At 36.5% G+C, this 6881-nt stretch overlaps 1 long non-coding RNA gene across 2 annotated transcripts; it reads left to right on the forward strand.

Annotated features, from left to right (window-relative positions):
• The first annotated feature begins 323 nt into the window (after positions 1 to 323).
• On the forward strand, positions 324 to 6568 carry LOC127632884 (uncharacterized). 2 transcript variants are annotated; one of them, XR_007969145.1, is made up of 7 exons: positions 324 to 1064; positions 1253 to 1285; positions 4892 to 4936; positions 5113 to 5133; positions 5293 to 5437; positions 5815 to 5887; positions 6488 to 6568. It is a non-coding gene; the product is annotated as an uncharacterized LOC127632884 (long non-coding RNA). The 2 variants fall into 2 exon arrangements; XR_007969144.1 differs by lacking the exons at positions 324 to 1064; positions 1253 to 1285 and having other exon boundaries at positions 4799 to 4936.
• The last annotated feature ends 313 nt before the right edge of the window (positions 6569 to 6881 follow it).

Raw genomic sequence — 6881 nt, forward strand, 5'->3', positions numbered from 1 at the left:
TAAGTACTGTACTAATACAATTTTATATATATATAAAATTGTATTAGTACAGTATATACAGTATATATATATATATATATATATATATATATATATATATATATATATATACACTGTATATACTGTACTACAAAAAAAATTGTATTAGTACAGTATATACAGTGTTCAACTGTTTTTTGTTTTGTTTTGTTTGTTTTTTAATTTTTTTCAAAATATATTCACATTTAATTTTACTTTCACAGAAATCCCATCTCTCCTTCTGGCTATAGACCACTTAGGGAGGTTAGAATTGTTTTATAATATAAAGCACAGACTAATGACAATGTTCCACATTTCCTTGCCTTTTTAAACTTAAGACCTTTAGAGTTTTTTGGTTGCTCAGTAGTAATATTTCTGCCTATTTATTTCAGCCCATGAAATCAAGTGCAGATGTCCCTGAAATAAGATTTAAATCTAATTCATTAATTTGTTTGTCATTATCATTATTGTTGTTGTTGTTGTTGTTGTTGTTGTTGTGGTGCAGTTTACAATAGCTTGTGGAGTCTGTTGCAGATGTTCATGATGTACATTTTACATGTTGTTCATATCTATGAACATATGATATAGATAAAAAACAAAACAAACTTGTGCATTGTACTCAGGACCACGATCACAAAGGATGGATGGGGCAGGGCCCTTGCACTGGGCCCCGCACCATGCTTGTGACGTCCCTGATTGTTCTTGCATCTGAACAAGGAATAGTCTGCTTTCTAAAGGTTTTTCTGATGTACAGTATTAAGTGACTTGTTTCGAATATATGAATTTCTCTCTTACAAATGTCAAAGATTCCATCTCATGTTCCCATCTCACATGCTCATAAAGTAAGTATTTGCTGCTTTTTATGTAATGTCTGTGCCACATGCTATTATGTCACATACGAAGCATAGCTATTAAAATAATGACTGTTTTCTTGAGATCATTAGATAAACTTATATTGTAACAACAATTGTCCAGTACTATTGCTAACATATATCCATTTACTGTATTAATTTTAGCTTTTGGAATCAAATGCAGATTTCCTTGATGTAAGTTATGCATTTTTAACTATTGTTTTTATTATAAATATACTTGTACAAGTTAGGAACATTATTCATAGCATCCTAGTGATTTGAACATGACTGTGGTAGATAAAGATTAGTTCACCTAAAATAGATACTCTCATCATTTACTCACCCTTGTGTTGTTTCAAGTTTGTATGACTTTTTTTCTTCAGCATAACAGCAAGATATTTTCTGATGGAGATATGGTGAGTATATGCATATACAGTGCATCTGGAAAGTATTCACAGCGCTTCACTTATTCCACATTTTGTTATGTTACAGCCTTATTCCAAAATTGATTAAATTAATTATTTTCCTCAAAATTCTACAAACAATACCCCATAGTGACAACGTGATAGAAGTCTGTATGAAATCTTTGCAAATTTACTGAAAATTAAAAATAACAAAATCACATGTACAGGTGAAACTCAAAAAATTAGAATATCGTGCAAAAGTTCATTAATTTCAGTAATTCAACTTAAAAGGTGAAACTAATATATTATATAGACTCATTACAAGCAAAGTAAGATATTTCAAGCCTTTATTTGATATAATTTTGATGATTATGGCTTACAGCTTATGAAAACCCCAAATTCAGAATCTCAGAAAATTAGAATATTGTGAAAAGGTTCAGTATTGTAGGCTCAAAGTGTCACACTCTAATCAGCTAAACACCTGCAAAGGGTTCCTGAGCCTTTAAATGGTCTCTCAGTCTGGTTCAGTTGAATTCACAATCATGGGGAAGACTGCTGACCTGACAGTTGTGCAGAAAACCATCATTGACACCCTCCACAAGGAGGGAAAGCCTCAAAAGGTAATTGCAAAAGAAGTTGGATGTTCTCAAAGTGCTGTATCAAAGCACATTAATAGAAAGTTAAGTGGAAGGGAAAAGTGTGGAAGAAAAAGGTGCACAAGCAGCAGGGATGACCGTAGCCTGGAGAGGATTGTCAGGAAAAGGCCATTCAAATGTGTGGGGAGCTTCACAAGGAGTGGACTGAGGCTGGAGTTACTGCATCAAGAGCCACCACACACAGACGGGTCCTGGACATGGGCTTCAAATGTCAAACGTCTTACCTGGGCTAAAGAAAAAAAGAACTGGTCTGTTGCTCAGTGGTCCAAAGTCCTTTTTTCTGATGAGAGCAAATTTTGCATCTCATTTGGAAACCAAGGTCCCAGAGTCTGGAGGAAGAATGGAGAGGCACACAATCCAAGATGCTTGAAGTCCAGTGTGAAGTTTCCACAGTCTGTGTTTTTTGGGGAGCCATGTCATCGGCTGGTGTTGGTCCACTGTGCTTTATTAAGTCCAGAGTCAACGCAGCCGTCTACCGGACATTTTAGAGCACTTCATGCTTCCTTCAGCAGACATGCTTTATGGAGATGCTGACTTCATTTTCCAGCAGGACTTGGCACCTGCCCACACTGCCAAAAGTACCAAAACCTGGTTCAATGACCATGGTATTACTGTGCTTGATTGGCCAGCAAACTCGCCTGACCTGAACCCCATAGAGAATCTATGGGGCATTGCTAAGAGAAAGATGAGAGACATGAGACCAAACAATGCAGAAGAGCTGAAGGCCGCTATTGAAGCATCTTGGTCTTCCATAACACCTCAGCAGTGCCACAGGCTGATAGCATCCATGCCACGCGCATTGAGGCAGTAATTAATGCAAAAGGGGCCCAAACCAAGTACTGAGTACATATGCATGATTATACTTTTCAGAGGGCCGACATTTCTGTATTTAAAATCCTTTTTTTTATTATTGATTTCATGTAATATTCTAATTTTCTGAGATTCTGAATTTGGGGTTTTCATAAGCTGTAAGCCATAATCATCAAAATTAGATCAAATAAAGGCTTGAAATATCTTACTTTGCTTGTAATGAGTCTATATAATATATTAGTTTCACCTTTTAAGTTGAATTACTGAAATTAATGAACTTTTGAACTATATTCTAATTTTTCGAGTTTCACCTGTACATAAGTATTCACAGCCTTTGCTCAATACTTTGTTGAAGCACCTTTGGCACCAATTACAGCCTCAAGTCTTTTTGATTATGATACTACAAGCTTGGCACACCTATTTTTAGGCAGTTTCTCCCATTCTTCTTTGCAGGACCTCTGAAGCTCCATCAGGTTGGATGGGGAGTGTCGGTGCACAACCATTTTCAGATCACTCCAGAGATGTTCAATCGGGATCAAGTCTGGGGTCTGGCTGGGCCACTCAAGGACATTCCCAGAGTTGTCCTGTAGCCACTCCTTTGTTATCTTGGCTATGTGCTTAGCGTTGTTGTCCTGTTGGAAGATGAACCTTCGCCCCAGTCTGAGGTCCAGAGCACTCTGCATCAAGGATGTATCTGTAAATTGCGGCATTCATCTTTCCCTTGATCCTGACTAGTCTCCCAGTTCCTGTCACTGAAAAACATCCCCACAGCATGATGCTGCCACCACCATGCTTCACTGTAGGGATGGTATTGGCCAGGTGATGAGGGGTGCCTGGTTTCCTCCAGACATGACCCTTGACATTCAGGCCAAAGTGTTCAATCTTTGTTTCATCAGACCAGAGAATTTTGTTTGTCATGGTCTGAGAGTCTTTCAGGTGCCTTTTGGCAAACTCCAGGTGGGCTGTCATGTGCCTTTTTCAGAGGATTGGCTTCTGTCTGGCCACTCTACCATACAGGCCTGATTGGTGGGGTGCTGCAGAGATGGTTGTTCTTCTGGAAGGTTCTCCTCTCTCCATAGAGAAACGCTGGAGCTCTGTCAGAGTGACCATCGGTTTCTTGGTCACCTCCCTGACTAAAGCCCTTCTCCCCTGAACGCTCAGTTTGGCGGGGCGGCCATCTCTAGGAAGAGTCCTGGTGGTTCCAAACTTCCATTTACAGATGATGGAGGCCACTGTGCTCATTGGGACCTTCAATGCTGCAGAGATTTTCTGTACCCTTCCCCAGATCTGTGCCTCGATACAATCCTGTCTCGGATGTCTACAGACCATTCCATGCACTTCATGGCTTGGTTTGTGCTCTCACATGCACTGTTAACTGTCGGACCTTATATAGACAGGTGTGTGCCTTTCCAAATCATGTCCAGGTGTACTCCAATCAAGTTGTAGAAACATCTCAAGGATGATCAGTGGAAACAGGATGCACCTGAGCTTTTGAGTGTCATGGCAAAGGCTGTGAATACTTATGTACATGTGATTTTTTTTCCTTCTTTTTAGTAAATTTGCAAAGATTTCAAACAACCTTCTTTCATGTTGTCATTATGGGGTATTGTTTGCAGATTTTTTAGGAAAATAATGAATTTAATCCATTTGGTAATAAGGTTGTAACATAACATAAAATGTGGAAAAGTGAAGCGCTGTGAATACTTTCCGGATGCACTGTAGACATACAGTCCTAGTGCTTAACACATGCACAGAGCACTAGGTAGAACCAGGAAGTTATTTAATTAATCATGATCATTAAGTTGATTGCTGATGTCAAGATTTACAGTAGAGGTAAATTTTGGAGGAATGTTTTGGTCTGTTCTCACCCAAAATCATGAAGACATTTGCTTCAGAACACATTTATTAAACTACTGGAGTCTTATGGTTACAATTAAGCTTTTTGTCTTTTTCAGAACATGAAACTCCTATTCACTTGCATTTTATGGGTGTATTCACATCATACATCCATCAAAATATAAGTCACATGACTTAAAAGCAGTAATGTTTAGATAGTTGGGCAAAGTTCTGATATTCTGATACTTCTACAAAGATTTTATGATGCTCAGTGTTATGTGTATTGTTTTTAATCTATCAATATTTTGCTTCACAGGTGCCAAAGGCTCCATCCAAGTCTTCTCTGTCTGGTTCTGCCAAAGTAAGTATTTTGTTTTCACCTTGCAAAAATACATTGTGCAGTTACATCAGTGTCATTGCTTTGTTAATTCTTAATAAAGTGTGTAAATGTTTGTAGGTAAGCTCTTCCTGTCTGTAAACTGTCCATCTGTAATAACATTTAATTTTATAATTTTTTGTCATTTTTACTTTTATTAGTGTTGCAGTGATGCTAATTATGTAAGTACTTTTTGCTGAGGATTTAGGTCTGTACATACAGATTTGTTATGCATTTCTGTGATGGATGAAATGGCTGAATAAAAACTTAAGTTGAGTTTTAAATAATTTATTTGAAAATAATGTATATTGTAAATCTCTTTTATGTGATCACAACCACAGGTGGAGTTAGCACATGGCACAGGTATAACCATTCTAAAGCATCAATGGACTTCTGCCGTGCAGACCCAAACAGCCACTTCAATGGTACATGTTCTTTTAATGGCCTCCTTCCCACTGGAGATTCTGATCCACAGCAATTTGAAAGGTAAACAGTTTCGAAGGCCAGGTCATAGTTTAAAAGTTGCTAAATCTAGCAACAAAATTGTGAAGTTTGCATCAATGCTTAAGCCTGCTCTACGCAGCTGCTTGTTGCCGAAGGTTCGCACACAAATTATGTCATTGCAGCGTTGCTGGGTAAAAACTACAGAGTAGTTTAAAAAAAGGCTAATTCTACCTCTCCTTCATTATTTTTTTTACTGTCCAAAACATCCATCAAATCCAGCATACCTATAGTTATTTTTCTTCAGTTCCACTGTTAAGGTGAACAAAAATATTTGGAAATTTAAAACTAGTTTGAAGACAATGGTGCATGCCCTCTGTACCCTATTCAAAAGTTCATGTATCGTGTATTGTCTTTTGTAGGAGGAATGAGTAAAACTGACTGGTGCAGAGAGAAGGAATGCCCTTGACAAGGACACCATGGCAGCAATATATGGTAAGTCAATAGTTGCTGTGCATCATACTGTTTGAGTAGGTACTACATTTGTATTTGAATTTACTTCACAACCATTAAAAATGTATGTTCTATATGAATTAAATTTTGACTTTTTTTTTTATTTATTTTTTAAATACTATGAATTCGGACATACTACCATGTCGGCATACTTTTTTTCGAATACTGTATAGTAGATAAGTATTTGATTTTGGATACAGAGTTGGTGAAAGGAAAATTTACTAGAAAAATTCAGTTAAAGGATTAAATCAACCAAAAAATTAAAACAATTTCATAATTTACCCTCATGTTGTTCCAAACCTGTAAGACTTTATTTAGTTCATCTTCAAAAACACAAATGAAGATTTTTTTTTTTATGAATTAACTTTTTGAAGCGTTAAATTGGTAGTTAAATTGCCGTGGACTGTCAATGGAGGGACAGAAATCTCTCAAATTTCATTAAAATATCTTAATTTGTGTTTCGAAGATGAACGAAAGTTTTATGGGTTTGGAATAACACGAGGACGAGTAATTAATGACAGAATTTTCATTTTTGGGTGAACCATCCCTTTAAAATATAGCTGTGATTTTTGTCTCTCACAGTGGCAGTGAAGAAGTTTCCCAGTGTGTCCAGAGGAGCTTTGGGGTTTGCAGTGTATTCTAAGATGGGGGAACTGAGATGGCTTGAAAAAAAGTTAATTTTTAGAAATGTAAAGTATGTTCGTTGCTTGATTTTTATTCAAATGTGTTACATACATGTTCACATTTTAGACATCATATAAAGATTTTCTTCAAATCTTACATGTGTGTATTTTCTTGTATTGAAATATATGGAGGGCAAAATATATTTTAAATGCTTTTAAAATATATTTTCAAAAATGCCCAAAAAATGTATTTGTAAATGTATTAAGACAAATATTTTAGCAAATATATTTTTTGTATATTTTGAAAAAGACTCATTTGCCCAAAAGATAGTTTTGGGCAAATGAGGACAGAA

Source organism: Xyrauchen texanus, chromosome 39, assembly GCF_025860055.1.
Source record: "Xyrauchen texanus isolate HMW12.3.18 chromosome 39, RBS_HiC_50CHRs, whole genome shotgun sequence".
Lineage (NCBI taxonomy): Eukaryota > Metazoa > Chordata > Actinopteri > Cypriniformes > Catostomidae > Xyrauchen > Xyrauchen texanus.